The following is a 24,739-nucleotide window of genomic DNA, read 5'->3' as shown; positions in this document are numbered from 1 at the left end:
GAATTGACTTGCCAGTTTTGTTTTCTATTTGATGACACACTTAGACAACAAAGAAACATGCATGTTTTGCATGCCTCAAAAATACGCCCTTGTGTAGGTGGAATCTCCAGCTCTAAGAGGAAACCTGTCCTTAAGCTGCTCTTGGAACCAATTCAAAGTCTTAGTTCCAAATCTTAGAAGTTACATCCCTGCTGTGGTAATGTCCGATTATTGTGCAGGTATAGCAGCGCTTACTTTTGGTTTAGTTGCAAAATTAAGCCTTGTAAACTTTTTGTGCATAGCAGCTTTGATCTCCTTCCATCAGTAGTGGAGACATCGGGTTGTACCTGTTGCCTCCCGACCTGTTTCTGAGGTTAATAAAGTGAATGAAGAGGTGGAACATTGGGCTACATTTACTACTTGCTTTTTAAGCTCAAAGTGGATTAAAACGTTGGTTCCAGTAACCTGAATCATATACTTTGTTGTTACCACAAACACCTCTTTCTTGTCTCTACTGCCGTGAACGCTATCTCCCCTTTAAACTCAGCACTAATTGAGACCCATATTTGCCAACCCAGTGGCACAAGATTCCTGGAACTTTAATTAATGTCAATAGTTATGTTGAGAGAGCGAGAATCATATAATGTAACTTGCCAAAGCAAGATGTTTCGCTCATCCATCCAGGTCTACTGCACTCAAACACATTTTCCCCTTACATTGGAGGAATTACATGACACAGATGGAAATACTTTGCTTTTAAAGTAGATGATACAAGAAGTCAAAAAAAAAGAAAGAAAAGACAAAGAAAGGAAAAAAAAACTGGGGAGGGACAGTTTCTTGGAATACCAGCTTTGGTCAATTCCAGTAAGCTGACATGGCATGGGGCCGACTTCAAACCCCCCCCCACCACCTCTTTTCTGGTGAAAACATTTTTTAGTGCACAAATTTGGAAACAAATGGTGTAGATGATGACTTGTCAGTACAGAACACAGTTGTGGTTTATTACACATGACTAAGGAATGAGAATGTTGACATTTTGCTCTAATTACTGCTAAATACTGCTAAGCACAGCCACACAGCGCTGCTAGCTTGGCTTTAGACTGTCAGTTTGTTGTATATTTAAAAAAACGGTAACTCTTCACCCGTATTAGCATTGACTCGTCCACTACTGCATATTTCGCCTTTTGTAGTTTTATGTTGAAAGTAGTGAGTGCAGACTTTATATGTGCAGTGATGTAACACAAATACTTGTACATCTGCAGATGACAACACAGACAGCGTTATAGCCGTAACTTTGATACAAACAAAAGGCTGCATTTGGTAGGGAGTAGTGAAACACATCTACCAGCAGTGCTCAGTGTGCTTGATTCGTTTTTTAATGCCATCTCCACTGACCTGAATGAAAACACAATATTTTTGCCAGTTCTTCCAGCAGGATGAACGACTGGAAAAAAATTATTTTCTGCTGAGTCCACTCATGCCACTTCAAATCTCTTTTATGGGTGTGCTTTTGGCAATTAAATTTAATCACATCCTTTGAGTCGAAACAAAATACTTGGCAGTGCTTGTCAAAAACACCAAGACTGAGAACCAAAACACAGACCAGATCTTTGAAAGGCCAAAAGCCAAGAATAGCAAACTTGTCCTCAGACAGCATATTTTGTTACACCAAATGAGGCATTGAATTATTCATGTTTAACACTTTTTACCGTAACTTTGGTGTGAATACGTCATGGGGAGGAGCCTTACCAGTATGAATTTCAGAATTTAACTGGATAAGCCTGCTGTAAACCCATCATGTTTCCAGCTGAAACTTGTGAAATCTTTACTGGACCACAGTTTGAATGTGATTCAGTTCACCTTTGCTCAGCGTATTCCAGGCTGCAGTTCTCAAAACATCCTCTGGAGAGCTACACTCGCCCAGAGATTTAATGAAGGTTTGTGTTGAGCGTGTCTCAAATCTGCATGATGTTCTTTCTTTCTTACTTGTTTCCCTCTAAGGCAAACCTTAAATAATCTCTTAATTCTCAGTCATCCAAGTCATGGTCAAGGTTGAATAGTTCTGTTAGGTAACTGGACGTGAAGTTTTATCTAGAAAACAAAACTTCATTTAGGCCTATACATTTTTGAATTTCAATAGATTAAGTTCTGGGTGGTTTGTTTGAATTAGTCTCTTTCAGCCTCTCAAAGCAGTTCTCTACTTCTCTTTTTAAACATCTATTTATTTAATTTCAACTAGCAATGCTTTGTTCTGTACTTTTAAACAGTTTGTTTTTTTTATTTTCTTATCTCTTGACTGATATTACTGGCACTTTGTTGTAATACACTTTTAGTCTTACAAATATTTTGTTTCCAATGGCAGGGAGCTAGACATTATTGAAATATTTATTGTACAGCAATACAAGACAAAAAAAAAAAAAACTTTTTCAGAGTCTTAGTGGTCTATGGTTATAAATTTAATTTACTTCATTACAAGTGAGAGAGAAACAAATGTGCATTCACTGTGTACGTCCCTATCTGATGACACGATGAGGCGCTGCCCTATTTCCCACGGCGATGTGTGACACACAAATCATGGGCCATGGCCGTGATTTAACTGGGAATCTCTAGCTCCAATCTGAAGGTCAGTCAGAGATTTGTTAGGTCAATTAACAGATGCAGAGGCCTGATCTACCGGAAAACGTGTCACTCATATTAGTGTGTTTGATACTGTAGCCTCCCACAGGGCAGGAAGAGTCAGTGGTTTAGTTGGGGATTTGGGCTTTGTGATTTGCTTCAGCAGCTGAAGTGTGTTTACACTAGATATTTAAGGAGATTGATCTTTATTAAATCTCAGTGATGAATTCCTGCGAAGCAATTCTTAAAAAGAGAATTAGAAACTCACATACACTGACAAATTATAACTGCAATGTTTGTATGATTGAGTGTTAATAGGAAAAGTAACAGGAAACGTTATATTTTTTTTATAAGAAACTGTTCAGGCAATAAGACGTTACAATATTTTACTTTAATTTGATTACATCTTTATTTAGTAGGTCACAGCTCACAATAATGGTTTGACAAGAAGAGGAGGGAATTTTAAATAAAGCAAAACCCAAACGTGCATCACTGCACAAGCACAGTAATGTAGAAGAAGAAGGAGCGAGAAGGAGCACCTTGGCAGCGAAATGGTTACCTGCCACATGGCTGCCAACTGTCATGTGTTCGATTCCAGCTGGTGACATAGGTTGCATGTCATATTCCCTCCCCCTCTCTTCCCACTTCCTGTCTTCCTCTACCTGTAACCCCCAAATACCTGGAACTTGACCTGGAACTCCAATAAAGCAACAAAGAGAGACAGAAATGTGAAAAGAGAAAAGGGATGCTGACATGGAAGGAGTTATAACGATGTGTATACACATCTGCATAATCTCGCTTCACGTGGGTGCCTGATTGTGTTTTCCCACTATCCTGCTGGAAGCATCACTTGTGTACTGTATGTACAGTGCATACACATGCATGTAAACACTCCCTGAGCAATGAAGCCATACGATTAGTCTAAGTGTCCTCGTGAGCGCAAAAAAAGAAAAAAAACGCCTCAGGTTTTGATGTCTGAAAACCACATTGGGTTTGGATAAATAATCACGTTTACATAACGCAGTGCGTCAAAGCCTAGAAGCTACACGTTCATTTTCCCTCAGCTCATTTGTTCACTGTGTACATCCTGGTGTTCTGTCCTGTGTATAAACATTCCACTGATAATTATTTATCAGCATTTTTTAAAAAAACACTCCATGAAACAGAAACTCCTATAGCATATGACGTGTATTTTTTTGGCAAATACATCATCTATAACTGTAACACTGTGTATTGTAGCTTTGTACTCTAAAGTATTTGTCCATGGATTGCTGAAGCATTGAATACTTTGAAGTACTGGAGGTGTGAAAGGCATCATGTACTGACAAGTTCTTCACATTTTCACAGTGCAGTTTCACAGATCAGGTCATTTCTGTAACAATTTCCAGGTGAGGAAAACAATATGGTGACATCAAAGATCTGCATTCACTGGTAATACAAAACATGGTGATTAAAAAAAAGGAAAAAAACATTTGAATTATACTGTATAACACAGTAGACAGTAGAATCTGGCAAATGCATTAAAGGCACAGTATACATAGACTGTCTCTAAACTAACTCATCTGCATTTATTTGCACTTGTGCTGTTTTTTATTAGTATGGACTGATACGTTCTATAGGAAATGAATAATGGCTTTTAACTGACCTGCTCTGTGAAAAGAGTATTTTTGACACTTTCTGTACACACTGGTGAATGTATCTATACTGCTAGAAATGGCAAAGGCATAATCTGGGAGTGTGTCTTGAGGAAGTGCAGCTTTACACTCTTTGGTCTGACATCAGGAGGGAGTAAAGCAGCTTTCTGTTTCCTTCTGTAACAAGACTCTTTGCAATTGGATTTTTCTCACGTTGCCTGCTCTGTTCTGCCACATCCTGTGCTACGCCTCTCAAACGCTTCCTATTTAAAAATCAGATTCTCGTATTTCACAACTGATCAGATGCCACACCCGACATTGGCCAGGCCTTTGACAATCTCAGATTCTGAACGATCCTCTGAGTGTCTATGCCGTAAATGAGTAGTGGCCTCGCGCTGAAACACCACACCCACATAGAGCAGAAGTACTCACTGCTCCATCAGGGGGAAAGAAAGGCGACGCCTGGTTCAGATGCGAGAATCCAGTGCAGATACTTTTTGGGGTAAGGGCTTCCTGGCTACTACCTTTGGAACAGCAAGCCCAGACCGCAAAAAGACCCACAAAGGACAAAAATTTGACTTCATCATCTTGGGGTGATCTCCTCAGCATCTATGCTGAAAAAACAAAAAAACGAAAGAGCCTTCAGTACATCTGATGCATGATAACAGGTAGTGTTCAATATGGGTTGAAGCCCCTGGACACCATGCTCTCGGTTCGTTCTAAGAGCAGCTGAGAAACAAATGTAAACCGTGAATTTGACACTTTACCTCACTTTCTTAGGAATGATTTTCATTAGTCTTCTATAAATCATCCATAAGTCTGGATCAACAAAAGAAGATGTTGCTCATCACGTCAAGGTGACCACATGTCCACAATCTTTTCATAAACAGCAGAAACTTCAAAAATAATTCATCGATTTGGACGCCTTACTTTTGTCAGAAATCCCTTTTCTTAACCGACTTAACGAGTTCCCCTCAGTCTGGAAAAGCTTGAACTATTCCTCTGTTAAACGCAATCCCTCCATCATCCACAGAGAGCCAGACGGCTCTCATTCACAAAACGCCTCTTACTGTTTTCTTTAGAGATGTACGCAAAGCCAACGCAGGATTTAGGTTTTGCAGGTTAATTTGTGAACTGGGTATGTATACTTAATGTTGACTCTGAATGACCCTCTGAACCGACGGAGACGTGACAAAACGTACAGATACTGTGGATACTGCTACGTCAGCAAGTAATGCAGGAACTGCATCATTTTAATTAGCCATCAGCAGAGTTGGACGCTGATTAAATTAGCGTAGCGTCTTTATCAGACGGTAAAATGGTTGGTATCATAATTTTGACTGCTGGTCTTGACAGGATCTTCCTGCCTGCAGTATGTAAACCCTGCCAGCTGATTTCCAACATCACATGGTGTGATATGTGATCGTATCATAATGTAATTAAATGAGGGGTTCTGAAGGGTCTTAAAGCTGATCAGAGGTCTGATTAGTCGGGGGATTTTGGTCATGACTTCACCCAAAGAGCTTCTAGTTGCGAGCTCCTTGTAAGTCTAACCACCATTCAGTACCTCAGTGTCCAACCAAACTGCTTCTAATGAAGCCTCGCTGACCAGTCCTAAATAACATTTAGGAAGTTTGGGTTACTGTCACTGAATAACCAAACATCAAGTGGAATATTCGCATTTCTGTTCCCAGACGCAGATCATTTCCATTGTGTGGATTTGATAAAATCAGTAGGTCTAGAAAATAATTGAAACATAGAATAATTGGTGCTGGAATTGATGTTCATAGAAAATGCAAGTTTCTGTGCAACCTGTTCAGCTTTTTTGCGCCAAAGAGATTCGTGCATATGTTTTGTGAAGTGGATCCGCAATCTCCAGGAATCAAGTTGGACTTTATTCCATTTCTTGGTCATTTTTGACATTCATGTGCATAAATATATCTCGAGTCTTCTTTCTACAGACTCTGTCCAAATGTATTCCAGTTTGTGGTTGCAGATGGCTTTAAGAATCACCTGTGATGAACCACACATGCTCTTCTCTCATAAACAAAAAGAAAAAGCTTCCATTTCCATTCTGGAAAAAAGAAGGATGACTGCAACAGGTTCAATATCTTGAAATTTAAGTCTAGAAGTCCTGAAGTTGTATCTTCCACTTCTGCAGCTTGCGCGTTTGACATTCGAACATTTGAAATGTGTCCAAGACTCACATTAGAAGGACTTGTAAGAGCCCGGCTCCAGACATCTTGTGGAACAAAAGAGTCCCTTTTGTATTTTGAAAGTGAACAAACGATGTTCAGCCGTCAGGCCAGAAGGATATACCTGGACATGTCTTGAGTGTTGGCCAGGAGTGCCACCCTCTCTGTCTTTTCCTTGGGCGATGAAACCCATGATGTGATACTTTCTCCCCTCCACCATCACCACATTCAAGATCTTCAGCTTCCATTAACTCTGCATGAACCCTGACAGGAAGTGACGTCACTTCCGAATAGCACTATTGACTGCCTCAAGCTTACGTTAGATTCCACAGGCGTTCATTTCATTTAACTTTGGTTTCTCGGACAGTAAGCCAGTGCTTATTCAGCTACTAACACAATATCTGAGCTGGATGTTGTAATATAAGTCTTTTCCTGATATATAAGACTACATTCCAATTGTGTGAATTGCTTTCATCAGCTTAATAAGTGTTGTGGTGCAGTATGAATAAATGCCTCAAGCTGCTTCAGCACCTGAAACACACTACTCATGATTTTATTTAAGCCATCTCTAACGTTGACAAAATAATCAAAATATCGAACGTCAAAATACTGACCCAGTTTGAAACTGACCCACCAAAAGTCACCATCCCTGAGCTTTACCATATTAGAAGAACTGGAAGAAATGTTTTTACATCTCCATATTTCAATTTTAATCACGCTTAGACAAATAAGCCTTAAAATTGTTTCCACCATTTATTCACTATAAGTCACAAAGCCACAGCAGCAATAAATCTCTGACATTCAATGTGGATGTTTCAACCCACATCAGCTTGTGCCATGCCAGAGCCCTGAGACACTGAGACCACATGAAACCTCTAAAAGGTTGCATGAGACAATTAAACCATGAATATACAACTAGGACATCACCACTCGCACCTCACCAAAAGGGGTGACGAATCCAGTGAGCTCATTTCTCAACTGGATCTGATATGAAAAAAAAAAAAAAATAGATGCACTCCAAATGTCCTATAGGATCACCAGTAAAGCATCCAGCTGTCTGCCATCACGAGGCAGCCGCCACACGTCCCTGTGCACCACAGCGTCTGAAGACAGTAGAAAACATGAACTACTTAGCTGCATCTTTCATACCGAATGAGTTCAGTGATACAGATAGTTCCTGTAAACGCAGTTCTGTGCCACACCCTTATCATAATAAAATAATTGCCTGCAAAGCCACCACCTCAACGTTCAACATTCTTATAAACTTCCAAATAAGAATTTCACGTCAACTTTTCATCCAAGGTGTATTTTGATCATATTAGTAACAACATTTTTTAAGCGCCAAACAGTAAAATGCTGCTCCACACAGTTTTCTGCACTCTCATCGTCGTTATCATCACTTTGTTTTCTTTGTTTAGTAGCTCATTTTAAATTTTTCTTTGACATTTGCAGCTTTATTGAGGGTTTATTGAGGGAGTGTCTCTTTTAGTGTTTTTCGTAAAGTTTACGTTGTCATCAGAATTTGTTTTCATCTTTATTTAGATTGGATGACCCTCCACTTAGAAGCATTTATTATAAAAAAAATATTATCTGTTTTAACAGATATGCTGTTATATTAAAATCTAGCTGCCAAAATGATTTTGCAGCGGTGCCTTTATAGAGAAGGAACAGTGAATCCCAGCTCTTCCAGAGAATAACGATTACATATGCAATCTACCCTCATTGTAACAAAAATCTTGACAGTTTGTGTTTGCAGTCATAGTTTTTGGTCTTCTTAACCAGCCAAATATAAATCTAGAAATTGGCATCTGAATTCAGGATCCAGATGAACTCAAATCAGATCCAGCATCAGACACAAGCTAAACTGCGAGTGTAAATCCATTCAGTGTGCAGGCCTGCATCGTGAAATTTCATGCTCCAGTAAAGAACAAGTTCGTAAAAGAGGGCTTTAAAAAGGGGGCTTTTGTGGTGTGCATTGAGAAGGCGTGCACAGCACAGCACAGCACAGCACATGACCACATCTGGACGAGGGGGCCTATATGGGTGTTACGTCAAGCCCAGGGCGGATAGGGACCAGCAGACTGGACCATCTGCACACGTAGGCATCTGCCACACTTACCTCACCACATGCGTCATATGTGGGGGGAAAAAAAGTGTCACATCCCCTACTGCTCTTTCTCTAAAAGCGTCCTACATTGTCCCACATTCGGCTTACTTTCTTATACACTGACTGAATACTGTGTGCGTCTGATTATTTATTTACTTAATGACTAACATGTGGTTTATTCCGGGATGGCTTGAACGGGCGCCAATTATCTAATTTTCGCAGTGTCAGTTCTACAGGCCCTTAATCAGTGTGAGCCCTCCGTCTTGTAGAAGTTGCTGAGATAGGGCCACATTCGCAGCGAGGGATGAGCGGTCCGGCGTTCAGACACCTGCTCATCGGCCTCCGAACGGTGGATGCAGGGAGAGCGCTCTCCGTGGTCCTGAAATGCACCGTGAGCCTGTCCGTGGAGCTCAAAGCGGCTCGCTCACTGCGCGGTGAACGCCCTGCACGGGAGCCCAGTTTGTGGAGAGAGGGAAAAGTGGAGTTGGTTAAAACAGAATGGTGACAGAAACACCACCAAGCAAAACTTAAAAAAGGGAAATGCAATAAAGCACCGGACACAGCCGTGTTAAATCTCTCTCTCTCCCTCTCTCTTCCTTAGGGGGTGGGGGGCATCACGATGCGATGTGCAGCCTGAAGATGAGTTGATCGTGCATGAATTGGCACTTGTTGCCATAACGCATTGAAAAGCCTGCCGAGTGGACTATATGTGTTTGTGCGTGTGCGTGTGCGTGTGCCCCCCCCCCCATCTATAATCTTCGCTATTCCACTAAAAAGAAGTAACGTTACTTCTTCTCGGCTCTACGCGCACGACTGCCATCACACACACGCGCGCGCGCGCACACACACACACACACACACACACACGCCACCCGGCTCTATGAAAAGTAGCCTCATGTCAAATGATGACCATCCAGCTCCATTTCTATAGATAGCTCGATCTTTATGAAACTCACCGGAATCGTTTACGTTATACTCTCCAAAACGATGCCGAGTGCCTGGCAATTAGACGACACCGCTTCTGCTTGCAAGTGTCGCCTTGATCCACTATTTGCAATATGTCAAAGACTACGGCCAGTCCTCGAAAATTGTAAGACATCGCACTGAGATGCATTTCCCCTCAGCGCACACTCGCACCCAGCTGTGAATGTATAGAAATACATCGACGGGTGCAGAATTTGTGTTGCATCGGTCTAACGGGGCTGTAGACGGAGCACGTCCACCGCTGCGGTTAATCAGAAAGAAATTGCAATCAACTCAGCGGAAGTCCACACGAAGACACTTTTAGTTATATATGTGCTTTCCTATCATCACACATCAACACGTCTCTCCGGAGAAAACACTGGCCACTCACGCTTCACCGCTCGGGGAGGAATTTCTCAATGGCTCTCTATGTGGCAACACTGTCTATAAGCACGAAAACAGAATGGCAGGTTGTTGTTTTACTCACTTCAACAATAAAGCAAAGAGGAAATCATTTTTAAAAAAATAGAATGGGCTCACCCAGTCGTCACCGATCCGAGGAAGCGTGCATCATTTTTGTCTTCCCCCCCTTTTTCCCTCCAATAATCCCTGGGAATTTGAACGGCACCCATTGATATGCAGCAGTAGGGTCCCCCCCCTCCCTCCCCTCACCACCATCACCATCACCACCACCCCTCCACCTCCACCCTCTCATCCTCCCTCCATCTTCTCTCTTCCCAGACGTCAGTCGCATTGCCTCCCATTCATTTCGCTCTATATTTATTTTATTTCTGTGCATTTCTTAATTCTTAATCCATTTTGTCCTCCTCCCTCCTCTCTGGAAAATGCTGCAAAACCTCTAATGGAAGCCACTCAATTCCTCCAGTCTGCTTCTTGCTGGTGACCTGCATTGACGTCATTGCGTCATTAGGTTTCCCCTGGAAACACGGGCGAGCCAAAAATAGAAACACATTAATTCCAACCCCAGGCTGGGGGAGGGGGTTTGGGGTAGGGGGTAGTTGGGCTCTGGTTTTGGTGACTATTTCTTTTTATCAATCCATAATCTTCTCACCTACAACCCCCCCACCCTCAAACACACACACACACACCTCTTTCTCTTTGGTTTTCCTTCAGTGATCTCCATCTCAACACACACACACACACACTGCGCACATAATGTCATATCTTCTAATTATATTTTATTACTTTACGGTAACCTTATCATCCTTCTCTCTTTTAGTCTCACTGTTTGTACGTTTTCTAGTGTTTCTGTGTGATTTTAGGGACATTTTTGTGCTCCATCCCTTAATGTAATCTTGTTAATCTAATATTAGGTGAGTCTGGGGAGTTACAGTGTAGTATATAATATTTCTGTAGTATCTGCAGTTTCAGTGGTGAGTGTCCACTAACTTTTATGTTATTAATGTCTCAGAAATTATCATTATAACATAACAAGGAGCTTAAAATGTGTCACAGTCAACTATAGTTACAGTTAAAGTTTGCTTATCTTACTTTGTGGCTCATTTATTGTCTTCTAGGTCAGTGGTTTTCAAAGTGGGGTCTCTCAATAGTTCCAGAGGGTCCCCTGCAAAAAGGAGAAGAATTTATTTTTCACTGTGAGTAACACAGTGACAGAATACATGACCATTTTGGCCACAGACTTTCTGTAATAAAAGATCTAAAAGCTAAATTCTTGCCAGATGGAGGTGCCTGGGATAATCGGAAAGGGATCAGTGGTCTAATTTTGGTGAGGCCTTGACATGAAAAAGTCTGGGAACCAGACATTTCATTGTGATCTTGATGCAACATTATTGAAGTTTATGTTTTTATTGCAGCATTTTGCAGATATTTGTCAACTTTTATATGTGCTCTCCACAGAGAGGCGTCTAGAGGGTCACAACACATGTTTTTAGACTTGCTGAAATCAATTCATGGCTGGATTCACCTGCTAGAGAGGCAAAAATGAGTTTGTGGGCAGTATTAACGTGCTACTCTTAATCTCAACGTGTTACTCCTAATCTCAGTGCGATGTACAATGTGCTCCTCAGCTTATTTAAGGACTGTGGAATTACAAAAGTAAAACAACAAATGTGTTGTGTCAGAGGCTCCTTTTTTCCATTTGATATTGAATTTCAATTGTAAATATCGGAAAAGAAATTAAATTATCACAACTAGTTGACATTAAGTGAGGCTGGTGGGGGTCCTGCAGTTCCGGGGGCCTCAGCCTGGAGTGGGCATCGTGGCCTGTAGTGAGCTCTGGTGAGCTGTCTGGTTTTCAGTTTTACCATCTGATCAGGAGGGTTTGATGCCTGTGACACTGCTTAAACCAAAACCAAAAGCGCAGCAGTTTGTAACTGAGCACATAGTAGAATCACAAACCAGCACTAACCTCAGTTTAAAAATATCAACAATCTAACTATCTAAACAATCTATCGAACTATCTATCTCACCAAGCTCAGAAGTAGTTAAATATACAGGACAAGATAAGCGTTTTTAATATTTTTGTACAACAGTGTGAACAAACAGTGTGATCAAAAGATGGTTAAAAAGGTAAATATGTGGCTTATCTTTCTGTAATGCCCACCACCCACACCAAACGCTCAATAAGAAACAAGCACAACTCTCACTGTATTGAACTGGCTGTAAATATGTGATATTCTAAGTTAAAAATGAAAACATTTGAAAACAGGTGCAGAGTAGAATCTGTGTGTCGTCATTGCAGTATTTTGGCCCGTGCGGCGTCTTCAATTTGGATGCATTGCTATAATAATAAAGCTAACATCTGAACTCAGTGATCACAAGAGTTGTGTTCAACATTGTGTTTTCAGAAGACTTATTTTTGTCCACTTTGTAAATGGATAAACTACAGCCACGTGACCTCCAGCTGATGATTATGATAAGACTTGACATGGATTTCTCACGTGACTTACATCACTTTGAGACTTTGTGCAGTCTATTCAGTAACTTCATCTGAATGAGGTTCTAGTGGCCCAATTAAATGTAGGAAATCATTTTTACAGCATTCATTCATTGTTCTTTCATTCATGTGCTTCTCTTCCTAATCCATTCACATATCCAGGGCAGCCACCTTTCCAGTGACGCAAAGTCCCCCCCGCCATTTAATCGCTTTAGCTTCATCTATCTGCTCTGATGTTCGAGATCAAGTGACATACGGCGCCGCGTGCACCCCCACCCCTCTCCTTTCCCAGAGCGTGCACCGCCGCTCACATACGGGCACATGCTCACGTGCACTGCAGCCTCGTGACACCCGGCTGGAGGCACGCGCACTGACACACGAGCGGTGATGCTGCATTCACGCTGTGGCCTTAAAGAAAGGAAGTTGAAATGAATAAATAAATGTAAACAAAAAGGGGGAAAACTCTGGCAGCATCAGCGTCGTGAGATGATAGTGGACCTCGATGGCAAACAGCCAGTGGTTGCCAAGGTGATTTCCGTAAATAATAATAAAAAAAACCCCACAAAAAGTATGTGTGACTGTTCGCTATTCATATTTGTTGAATAGTATTTGCTTAGTTTATTATTCAAGGCTCGAATTGTGTCCCAAAGCCACAGCACAATAATGCGACATCAAAAACGTTCACAAAGTTAATCTTCTTTTTGATATGGCTGATAAAACCAAATTATAATCGTAAAAATAAGTGACATTATTATTTTTAGTATTTAGTAGTATTTATTTTTAATATTAGCAAATACTAGATCACTAAAGTCCGGTCCAAAACCATTTCCGTGTGTGTTTTAATAATACATTTATTTTGTATATTTTCTCTCAGATAAAGTAGTAACTTTTCCTATCCGATACACATCAGAAAGTAAGAAAAAATGAGACATGAGATAAAAACAGCAGTGCGTTGGTTGGTTGGCTACCAAAGAAAAGAAGGTCATAAGCAATTTCTACAAAGTTAGCTGTTGTCACATACTGGTTACCTGCTGGTTTGAACAAGACGGAATATAATCCCAAAGTTGTCCTTCTCTTCTGGATTATTCTACCTAAATGCAACAGGACTGGTTTTGGTGCTGTACCTTGCTGAACATTTGCATATAAACATTTTGTTTATGCAACCTGCTTACCATTTTTTTAACCCCTGTAGCCCTGCAGCCATTGTGACTTTCTCCATCCCGGTTATTTTTTCAAGTAGTTAGACCGGAAAGGACATTAACATTCTGATGTTTGGTCATTTCTTTCGTTGTGGTGGTTGAATTCATCTCTGAGCAGACTCAAGGAGTGTTGTGTCACACCAATCTGATGGGGACTGATGCAGTGATGCATGTCCTGCGCATGCTAGAGAGTTAGTCCTGAACAATAAGAACGTGTTGTGTGGCCAGAAAACCAGATCGCGGTAACCGACATCAGCAGGTATGACGAAGTCCCTGTTAATAAAAGCTGTGTTAGATTGTGTGGTGCCAGGCTTCTAGCCTCAAGGCCCTCCACATATCTGCTGATGAAACCACAGATGATGCCCAGAACAAACTATTCTAAGACACCGTCCTCCAGATCTGGCCAGGCTGGGGTGCCTTTGGATCGGTTTCTCTCGCTGCAGAATTGTCACAGACCTTGTGGTTTGTCTTGCACAAGGACCTGCCAATGACAGGGACACTTTCTCACACATGTCATAACCACGAAAGAGTCTTTTGTCTACCAAGCAAAAGTATTTTAGGTGCCAGTTTTCCAGGGAAGACCTTTTGGTTTTGTTGCGTTTTATAAGAATAATGCTGACAATAATACTGCTAATATGCCCTCCAGTACCTTTTAGAACAGGCTTCATCAATACACACTACATAAAATTTTCAGTCACAATGCATATAAAATCACACATTATAATTTAGTAATCTCAGTAAACATTGTACCCTGCCTCGAATGGATGGATGCTAACATAAACGAGATGCTTATATTGTTATGAGTAAATGGGCAGCAGTGGTGGAATGTACTCCAGTACCGTATTTATGTACACATTCTAGATATTTGTACTTTAGTTGAGCATTTCCATGTTATGCAACTCTATACTTCTGTTCCATCTACTATTACATCTCAAAGGCAAATATTCTAGTTTTCACTCTACAGCATTTGACTTAGTAAAGTTGATTTTCTTGTTACCTTGTTAAACTTATTAACACAGTTTGAGAGTTCGATTGTCCATCCAGAGATAATAGTTAATTAATTGCGAATTGTTTATTTGAATTGTGTAATGCAGCACACCTATGAAAACAAATGCATTTGCAAGTTTTGTCTAGAAATTTATTCAGGTTCTGTTTTCAATGTGTTCCGTCAGTTTATGCACGTCTTAATTAGTTGACGTTTTTTGAACCGCCTGATTATTATTTATCATTTAGGTCCCTGAAGCCATGATTTTTGAGTATAACATTACACTGACCCTCCAACATCTAAAACAACACTACAAGCGGTGCGGATGAACAAATTATGATTGGGTTAGCTGTCAGAATAGGATGTTGATGTCCATCATAGATTCATTAACATTTGTTTAAAAACGTTAACCTTTGCATAGCTTCAACATAACATACACCACATGCTAAATTCTATGCTATTTAATAGCATTAACTATGGAACTTGTTGCTAACTTTAGCTAATGTTACTACTAAATTGTGGCTGGACTTGTTAGCCGATCTAGCGTTGGCTTAAAGCCCCCGCTAATGGCAAGCTAATATATATATACAGTATATATATACATATATATATATATATGTATATATATAATTCAACTTGTGTAGGTGTCATGTTTCTTATTTATTTATTTATTTATTTTAGGTGATGGCAAGTGTCATTGGGATTAGATGGACTCTGGACAATGAAGGCAGCGCCCAGAGTAGATGTGCCATCAAAGAGACTGCAAAACGTTCATGAGGGACCTGCCCTGTCAACTTGTTAAGATTTCAGGTACGAAGATGATCTATTTTCTTATTACAATGGCAGCAATGTAAATAGCAGGGAAGAGGACTAGTTATTCCGGCCGTGATAAATCACATCTTTGTGATACTTACAAATGGAATTTTTCTCAGGCTGATTTTTGAGGTTGAATTAGTAAGGATGTTGTGTTATAAATACGTTCAGTTTATTTCCATTTGGTTGCTGGCCTGGTTGGTCAGTGACATTTACATTACATGAGGTGAAATATTATCATAATGTATGCATTTGTCATCCTAACTGTAGCTTTGAAGTGCAGAAAGTGACAGCTTTCAGGTTTTCAGGTGCCTTTGAACATGTTAATGAGAGTGACAGTAGTCGTCATATTAGTACCATGGAGGTGAAGGTGTATGGAGATTTGGTCTTCACTGTGGTGATAGATTTTCTGTGTACTGTGGTGTCACTACATTTTTTATGTATTGCAGTACCATTATACATGGATATTTTCAGCTCAGCATACAAGCGTGATTGAATGTTTACATATACATAACAATAGTGGCTTCATCTTCAAACAGAGTAAAATTGGAACACTGAGTCTATTGAGTTTGTGTACATTTATTCCATTAAGAAACCAAAAACTACATTGCAATGCATTCTAAATAACAGGTTACAGATAATACAATAAGTAATTCAGAGCCGTCTGTTTTTATCTCTTTAGAGTACCTTCAGTACGTGGCTGTTCAGATCAATACATATTTGTATCACCATGTGTTTCTTTTTCAGAGGTAATCATACTTCCATAAAGTGATAGAACTGTCTTTGCCTCTTTATTAGCTTTCTTTTCTGCTACTGCTGTTGGTTTATCAAATGCGGATTCCTGTGACTTCTCTTTGTTTGGGAGTCGTCAAAGTCAGGAGCAGCCTGTAAGCAGAAAATCTGTTTATTTATTTATTTATTTTTGTAGGTTTTAAGCGCTTTCTTGATTGGATAGTGAGCTCTGGAGTTTACTGTTCTGGTGTGGCTTTCTACTGACCTCTGGCCAACAGTCATTTGCTAGTGTTCAGCCCAGCCTAGAGGCAAGATACGGTATGGACACATTTCTCTTCAGCAAACGAGCTCGTGTGGGATCAAAAGAAAAAAAAACCCAGGCAGATTCATTTCTTCACCATAGAGGTCTTGACTAAAAACAGTCTCATCATAGTACATTAAGCTGTGTCCCTTTGAAAGTGATGAATTGCTCTTTTTTTTTCTTTTTTACCAAAAAATGACAACATTCAACTAATGGTGGCAGTGTTAAACTTGTAAACCCATTTGAAGAAAATGTTTTCTCTCTTACAAGGCAGTCACACTGTCTATTTTACCACTTTAATACTTTACTTAATTCTCATGATGATACTGTCTGCCCTTTTTATAGTTCAGAGGAAAAAATGCACACTTTTCTTCATCCATTTAGACTGGCCATTTTAGTACTGCTAGATGAAACCACCGGTTAGCTAAATGCAATTTTTCCCACCTCAGCCCATTACCTCAGTCAATATCTAATCTTCCTTTTCCTCCTTTTGATGTCTCTATTGATTCCTCAGACAAGTCTTACCATGCTCCTTAGCATGTGTATTAATGATCTCTCGCTTTCTCTCTCTTTCTTTTGCACACACACACACGCTCACACACAAAATCAACTGGTGCGCTGCTAGGTGAAAGACACTTTGACAGAGATGCATGTGTGTCTGTGAGTGTAAATGTGTGGGAGGGTTAGCAGTTGAAGGATTTGAAATATCATGCAGGGACTGATGGAGGCTGAGTGAAATGACTCCGGTTTTGCATAGAGTTGTAATGTTTGCCTGAAATCTGGACCCTAGTTTGTCTGACCAGGATGACTTTGTCTCTGGTCCACAAGCAGATTAACAAAATGTACTTACCTCACTGTAGTCACTGACCTATAGGGGACAGGCAACATCAGGGACTGCACCACAGCACACTGCACTAACTGCTGATGCCATCTGCTGGCCAAAAGTATAAACTGCAGCCACAGCATCGACTCAGATCCCCCAGATCAAATACCTTTGTACAGGCATTTCAAACATTTATAACACTGTGACAATCCTGCCTTGTCTGCTCTACTTGATTTTACTTTTGCACTCGCTCATACGTTTTCCTGTTCTGAATTCTTGCACAAAAGTGTGCAGTCCTTCAGATGAGATTAAACAAACAGATGTGTCCTAAAAGATGAGAGGGACATCTCTCTAGGACATCTAAAATGCCTCTTGTAGAACTGGTGTATCTGAATGTTTCAAATTGTGCTAAATTCTCTCTGCTAATGGCAAATAAAGCATCTTTATCAAGGCAATATTCAAATTCTGACATAAAGCATTTGAAATATCTAGCAATTGAAACACAATTAACTTGAAGAGTATTATGAAATGATGTCTGCTCTGTGTAATTCAAGATCTAAATCCCAGTCGCTGCATTTATGAATGAGTGAGCTTTACCACCCTGTGGTATTTTTTGCCTCTTTGGAATTTAAATGCATGCAAAGATCAAAGCCACCCTTCAGGAGGAAGAGGTGGTGCAATAAGCAGAAACCCCTGTACTATTCACACAGCGGTCCCTCTTCCTCTGTAACTCAGTCACAGCATTTCCCTGCATACTTAGAAGTGCTACTGCAACCTGCCACCAGGGGGCAGGAGTGCTCAGGAGTGTGTTTTTCCACCCCCCTCTCTCTTCCTCCCTCTACTCCTTTGCCTTCTCTTCAGCTGTCTGTCTGTCTGCTGAGCAAATAAAGACACACATCCATGCATGTATACATAAATAAATTCATACACCGAACTACTGAATATTGATTTTGTCAGGGAAAATAAAAATGTTTACATGCAGTTGTCACATTTAAATAAAAAGTGCCTGTACAGACATGTGGATGGGATGACATTGCAGTTTCTCTCTGATCGCAAGATTGTGTTAAGCTTATATGTGGCCCCGATGTGACTTCTCAAGGTCGCGACCTCCCTGTTCCCCCATCACTCATTGCGGCATCGCATGATCAAGGTTCACCTGTGTCAAATGTCCCTTCACGGCTACACATATGAAGACTCCCTATTTATACCAGATTGTTAATGGAGGCTCTTATTAATTTCACAGGGAGGCAATCAAACAATACCTTACTCTGGGGGGTGCAGCAGATGTCTAATGTAACCTTCAAAGTTATTTTTCAGACGGACCTTTGGCAGGCAGGCCTCAACCTTGGTATTGGGAGGATGAAATGAGGCGAGGGATGGGAGGTGTTGATGTAAGGTGGGAGGTTGTAAGTTGTGTGCAAAGAGGAAAACAGGAAAATAAAAACGACTGCATGTATAAAATATAGGAGGAGGGAGTGGAAGCAAGTGACGGAGGGCGGGCTGATATCAAAGAGGCCTTTGTTCAAGCCTCCTTCAGTAGCTGTATGAGGATCAGAGCCAGAGAGCAGCGGACCTTGAGGACCTTGAGAGGGGGAATTGAATGCTTACGGTGCAGAACTCTATCTTCAAGGCTCCCTGCCCTCAACTTTTTCATTTTTTATCGTTAATTATTTCTCACTAATTGCCAGGATTAGAAAAAGAGGGAGAGAGAAAGGGCGCTGTGGGTCTCTGGAGTCTTAGACCAGTGTGTACGTGTGTGTGTGTGTGTGTGTGTGAGCAGTATGCCTATATACACATTTCTGCCCCCTATATAAAGAAAAGAACAAGGGGAAGAAGCACAAATTGAACATTCTTGGTCAGCAAGGTTGTTAGCACTCTGTAGCTGATTGTGCTTGTTGAACCATAGAACTATTTCCATTAAGTTGAAGACGACGGTCATAGCCCAGCAATGTCCTTGTACGGTGGTTAACACTGGGGGTGATTGGGTTTGACTTTTCCCTTGCATTTTCTCTTAGTGTGATGTTACTTGCTGAAGCCACAGAGTGTTTGATTGAACCGTTCATTTAGATTACACACGGTTCAGCATTGCAGTGGGAGTGTTGCCAAACATCCTCCAATTCAGGTTCTTGTTTATTGTTGTGTTTTTCATACTTTTATGACAGCCATTTTTCCATTAATTTTAAGATCGTAGACGGACTCAGATACATGGACTTTAAACTTGCTTCGGCTGGGTAATCCATTGCAGTGATGTCTTGTTTTATTTTTTGTCAAAGCTACTTTATTGATGATGTTTTTTATTTATTCAAAGTGCAGATTTATTTGAAAAGTCTACTGCTGACTTGTATTTGTATGTGCTACAAAACCTGGGCTGTATGAGTTTGTTGATGAACAGCAGTGCACTCGCAAGAAACTGACTGTCTTTGATCCAGATACAAACACAGAAGAGACATGAACATTGCCGTTAGTTTGGCAGCTCCATGGAGTATAAATTGTTCAGACTATACTGGAGTTGTACTGTTTGTGTTATGCAGAGGAAATAAGGGGTACAGCTTCCCCTTTCCTTCCCTTTCTGGAGAGATGGATAGAATTATTGGGCTGGATCATCCTCGGCCTAATGAGATCTTAATGTTCTTGGGAAGGATGAACGTATTTTGGCAGATTTTAATTGTATCTGCAGCAGATTTTAATGGTGCTAGCACACAGATCACTCTCTCTTTGCCAAGATCAAAGTGATCGAATGATCGAAGTGCTTTCTCCAGAAAACAATTCCTCCAAGCCTCTCACATAAAACCTGTCAAAACACAACATGATTGCTGACACGTACTTTCGTACATACTGTATTAGAGTATCAGTGCTCCGTGACTGATGACAGTAGTGTAATGGATCAACAGCTCCTTTCCCCAAACCAATGATTGAAGCTCAGCATGAAATCATAGATTGCCCCTGTGCATCTTTGACAATCTGCACAACATTCAATAAGGATCCCAGACCCATCACTCTGTCCCTCTTAGGAGCCAAACTTTGAGAGGCTGAATCAGACTGGGCAATGTGCCAACAGCTGTACTTGTCAGCGACAGTGCTCACCAATATTCAGAAAGTTTCCTGAGTTGTGCTGTAAAAACATTAATCATTTCTCTGAACCACAGTGCCATTATGGGATATCAGCCTTGCCAGCTGTGAAGTCATAAGATGGGGACAGGAGGACTTTGAAATGCCGGATTTCTTTATTGTGTAAATTTACGTTTATTTATGTTTAATGTTAAGTTGGAAAATTTGTGCTTGAGGTCTGGTTAGGTTTAGGCAAAAACCCAACTTGGTTAGGACTAGGAAAAGATCATATTTTGGTCGTAGCTTCAGTGAGGCTCTCTTAATGTATCCTTGGTTTGGTTTACAAGAAATGGCATCATTTTAATCTGGCAACTGCGCTGGAGTTGCTGGTTAAGTCCATTTTGTTGCATGTGGGCAGAGCCAGACAAACTGTTTTCCTATATATGCAGTCTTTATTTTAAGATAAGCTCCATATTTACTGCACAGGCATGAGAGTGGTCTCATCTAACAAGTTTACTTCCCAAAATGTAAAAATATTCCTTTAATGAAGAGGCGGTTTTAGTCCTTGGCCCTGTAGCCACAGGTGCATCCAGGTGACACCAGTGCATGTCATTAAAAACTGCCTTGCTGTCTTGCTGCACTGTTGAATCACCTTAACAGTAGCCACTGATTTGGGTGTCTAGTTAAGCTACAGTTGTATGTGAAATTAACATACAGCTTGTTGTGATGGTATCCTCCTTCATGATGTTTGTGTGATCAAATCGCCTTGCACATTATCTCAATAGGCTTTATTGCTTATCAGCAGATGAAAAAAGCCCTTGTTGACAGCACAGCACGTATGCTCGTATGCTTGTGTTATTTAAAAATAAATAAATAAATAACTTAAAAACCTTGTAATGATTGATGAACCTGCCATGCTGCTTCTTGTCATGTTTTATGGTTCACCTGATGCCTTCCTTGTACGTTCAAGTTAGGTGCGGTCGCTAAAAGTGCAGCTCGAGCAGCAGACATGCTAATGTGCTTTGACTGACACCCACTGACTGACACTAATGCCACACTTTCCAACACTAATGTCACCATGCCTAATTGACTAGATTAGCTTTGGACACTGACATACTGTAGCTTAAAATATGCTTCATACTTTAATGTATCCCCATCACAAAAAATAGTTGGGCACTTTATCCTTTCTTGAACTACGCAGAGGTGACTCTGGGTTAATATATTCCCTTATTGAGTTGGGGAGCAAAACACTCTATGTACCAGTATTTTAAGACAATCGTTTTTCACTCACTGTTTCTGACATTTTTAGGTCAGAGGCTATGTGTGCTATTTGTTTACCACTGATGCTGGCGGGGCATTGGAGCGCAGCTGTAGCACTTGTGCTCAGAGGAGTTGGGAATTTTGGTTAGCGTGTTACTCCTCCCCTTTATTTGTCGCTCTCTCTTGCTCTTTCTGTCTCTTTCCAGTTTCTTTTTTGCCTGCTGCCCCAACATTTTGCTTACATTTTAGCATCAGAGGTTGTGTCAGAGTGTGAAAGAATTGGCCCATACTGCCCCCCCTCCCCATCCACTCCCCTTAACGCTCCGAGATAGCAGACTATCTGATTGGTATGTGTGTTCTGTGTATTCTCTGCATCAACTGATGTTGTTTTTAGTCAATACTGGGGCCTGCTGCGCATCACTGAGAATGAAAGCCCCTCTAATCCACCCAAGATGATTCTATAACAGACTGTCAAAATTCAGACATACAATATTCTTTCTCGATCCCCCCCATAAAACCTGTTCCTGTGTCCTGTTCAGTCACATCACTGTCACCCAGCTTTGCCTCCGCCTAAATTTATGTGCCAGGCCACGGGCTGAGACCTTGTGGGTCATATGCAGAACACAGGGAGCTAGCTGTGCTTATAACATGAAGCTGTCACTATATGATGCCAATATGGAACAAATCGAGTTCAAACTCTTGAGTACCCAGATGGACTACTGGAGGGCATAAAGAGAGGCACATTTGTGTAATCTCACAGGAGATGAAGGTGTGTGTGCGCACATTTTCATTTTAGATTATCAGAGGGTATTGTGGTTATGTCAGGTATGATAAAATTAATGTGTATTTGTTTGAGTGTTAGATAGGGGAGAGTATAATGTGTTTGGGCGCATGGCCTGGTCTGCCTGTTGTGCTTAGTGTCAGGGTACAATGTAACTGTGTAGAGAAGGCTGGCATGGCTGGGCATGCCCTTGCACACCCACAGGGGTTTTGGAAAGTGCACATCTCACCAAAATGTCACTTTAACTACAGTGATCCACCGTAAACACAACCAAGTGCTCCTTCTCTTTGTCCCTGTCCTCCTTCTCTCGTCCCCTTTCAGTCATTCTCTCTTGCTTAATGATTAACGCCTGAATCATATTCTTTCAGGAAAATAAATGTAAATGCAAGAAGAAGACTGAACCCCTTTGCTGTGCAGTACATGTAGACTGCGTGTATGCAGTACCTCATATATGCAAGCCTTAGTCACAACTGTTAGAGAAAATATGTCCACTTGAGAGGATGATTTTTTGTGTGCACGAGTGGAGATCAGTAATCTTCTTGTATGTTAATGATGAGAAGAGGCATATATTGCCTCAATTCAACATCTCAAATGCTCTATGCGTAGTTATGCAATTATGATAATAAGCATTTTACAAGCTGCAAAAGAGACGCCAGGGGCCAAATGGGGAGATGAGGGAAAAGTTACTTCGGCCCTGAAAATAATTTGACGCTAGTTATTACAGGCTTATTGCTGTGGATGACATCTATTTCTCTGGTTTCTGACAGCACATCATCCTGACTTTCCCATAATAGCTTTGGTTGGCAGATCAGGACTGGTGAGAATAAATTAGAAATGATTCCTAGAGCGCAGTATTAGGAGCTTTTTTTAAATAGTGGCACTTTCATGGAAAAAAAGGGGCCATGTAATCACTCAGGCTAGACTTTGATTAAGCGGTAAAGTGAGCTGGTGAAAGTGTGGATTTCATGGTGACAGAGCTTATTTGGTTTTGACAGTTCATCCTCCATGTCTTTCCCTAATTCCAACCTTCTCTCATCTTTGCTGTTACGTCGAACCCCTTTCATGTTGGCTCCTATTCTTCATCCCTTCGCTTGTGTCATTTCTTTCTGTTCCTCATGCTCTTATTGCATGTACTCGTTTGCGTAGGCCTTTATCCTGTCTCTTTTGCTTTAACATCACAATAGTTGTGACAGAAGGCCCCTGTTCATTCTTGTGATGCTCCCATTCCTTTGCAAAGTGGTGATCGGCGTTGCCTTCATTGTGTGAGGTTTGTTGCAGTACCCCATGTATGTGATATACAAGAGGTAACTTGACCATTGCATTCACATATCATGCTGTGTTCTCTGTGTTCAGTGCAACACTGTGGAATCTCCTCAGGCTTTACTTTTAGCTTGCAACATTTAATAAACACACAAAGTGATAGCCATAATGTACATCCTTTTGCCTGCCCTGCTGAAAATACCAGTGTAAATTGTGAGCAAACATCTTATCTGCATTAAGGGTCACGTGGGATCAGAGGGCTTTGACTCTGTCGAGGTTTGGAGATATTGATTGGTTGAAGACCAAAAGTTCCCCCTTTCTTTATTGAAGGCGTGTGATGGTGAGGTGGTGCTTACTGTAACTGTTCCCAATAGATTTGCTGAACTGTGGCATAGTGAAGTGTGTTCAAGGACATGCTGACTGCTGTCAGAGTGCTTAACATTTTCTACCAGCATCAGCTCAAAGCGTGTGTGTGAAATGATAATCTTGGCTTGAAGTGACTGATCTCTCTTTTTTTAAATTCAAATTGGCCCCCAGCGTGGCCTTTGAGCGTTACCGTCTCCCCTTTCCATGTGTGTTTTTTCATGTCTGCGTACAATTTGTGTGGCTTTGTCCTTTAAATGTGTGTGTATGTGTTGGTGAAGCCATTAACTGTGTGCTTGAGTCTTCACAGAGGTCTAACTTGAAGAGTGTGTGCTCATGGAATTGGGTATCTGTGTGTCTTTGGATGTGTGTAACCCCTACACACAAATCCCAGTACTTGACTGTGTTTGATCTATTATCTCCAAAACACCAAGACTGAATAGCACTGTACGTGCGGACTATGAAGCGATTAGCAAGGAGCTCAGAACATGTTGATTAAGATTATGTTTGGAGTGCAGGTCTACAGGAACTGGTGTAGCATATTCATCAGTTATGGGGAACGCATTTAAATTGTAATTACTCAGCAATGTCAACTCGTTTTTCACCACTCAACTCCACACCTGCTCTTACTCGCTGTTATCCATATTCACGATTGAAGATAGAGTTGTCCTTCTTGGAGGAAAAAACATCTGCAGATGTTTTAGGGCAATCAAAGAGAGAGAGAGAGAGAGATAAACAAAATTAAAGACACTTAAGAACCCGC

At 40.9% G+C, this 24,739-nt stretch overlaps 1 long non-coding RNA gene across 1 annotated transcript in view; it reads left to right on the top strand.

Annotated features, from left to right (window-relative positions):
• Nucleotides 1-24,739, top strand: part of LOC124054088 — a 72,595-nt gene that overhangs the window by 6,075 nt on the left and 41,781 nt on the right. The window contains exon 2 of the long non-coding RNA XR_006842315.1: nucleotides 15,277-15,405. This is a non-coding gene — a long non-coding RNA (uncharacterized LOC124054088). The remainder of the gene's footprint in view (nucleotides 1-15,276; nucleotides 15,406-24,739) is intronic.

The sequence above is a fragment of the Scatophagus argus genome, chromosome 22 (assembly GCF_020382885.2).
Source record: "Scatophagus argus isolate fScaArg1 chromosome 22, fScaArg1.pri, whole genome shotgun sequence".
In the NCBI taxonomy this organism is placed as follows: domain Eukaryota; kingdom Metazoa; phylum Chordata; class Actinopteri; family Scatophagidae; genus Scatophagus; species Scatophagus argus.
The sequence above is the reverse complement of the archived record's forward strand: the minus strand, read 5'-3'. Positions and strand labels throughout refer to the sequence as shown.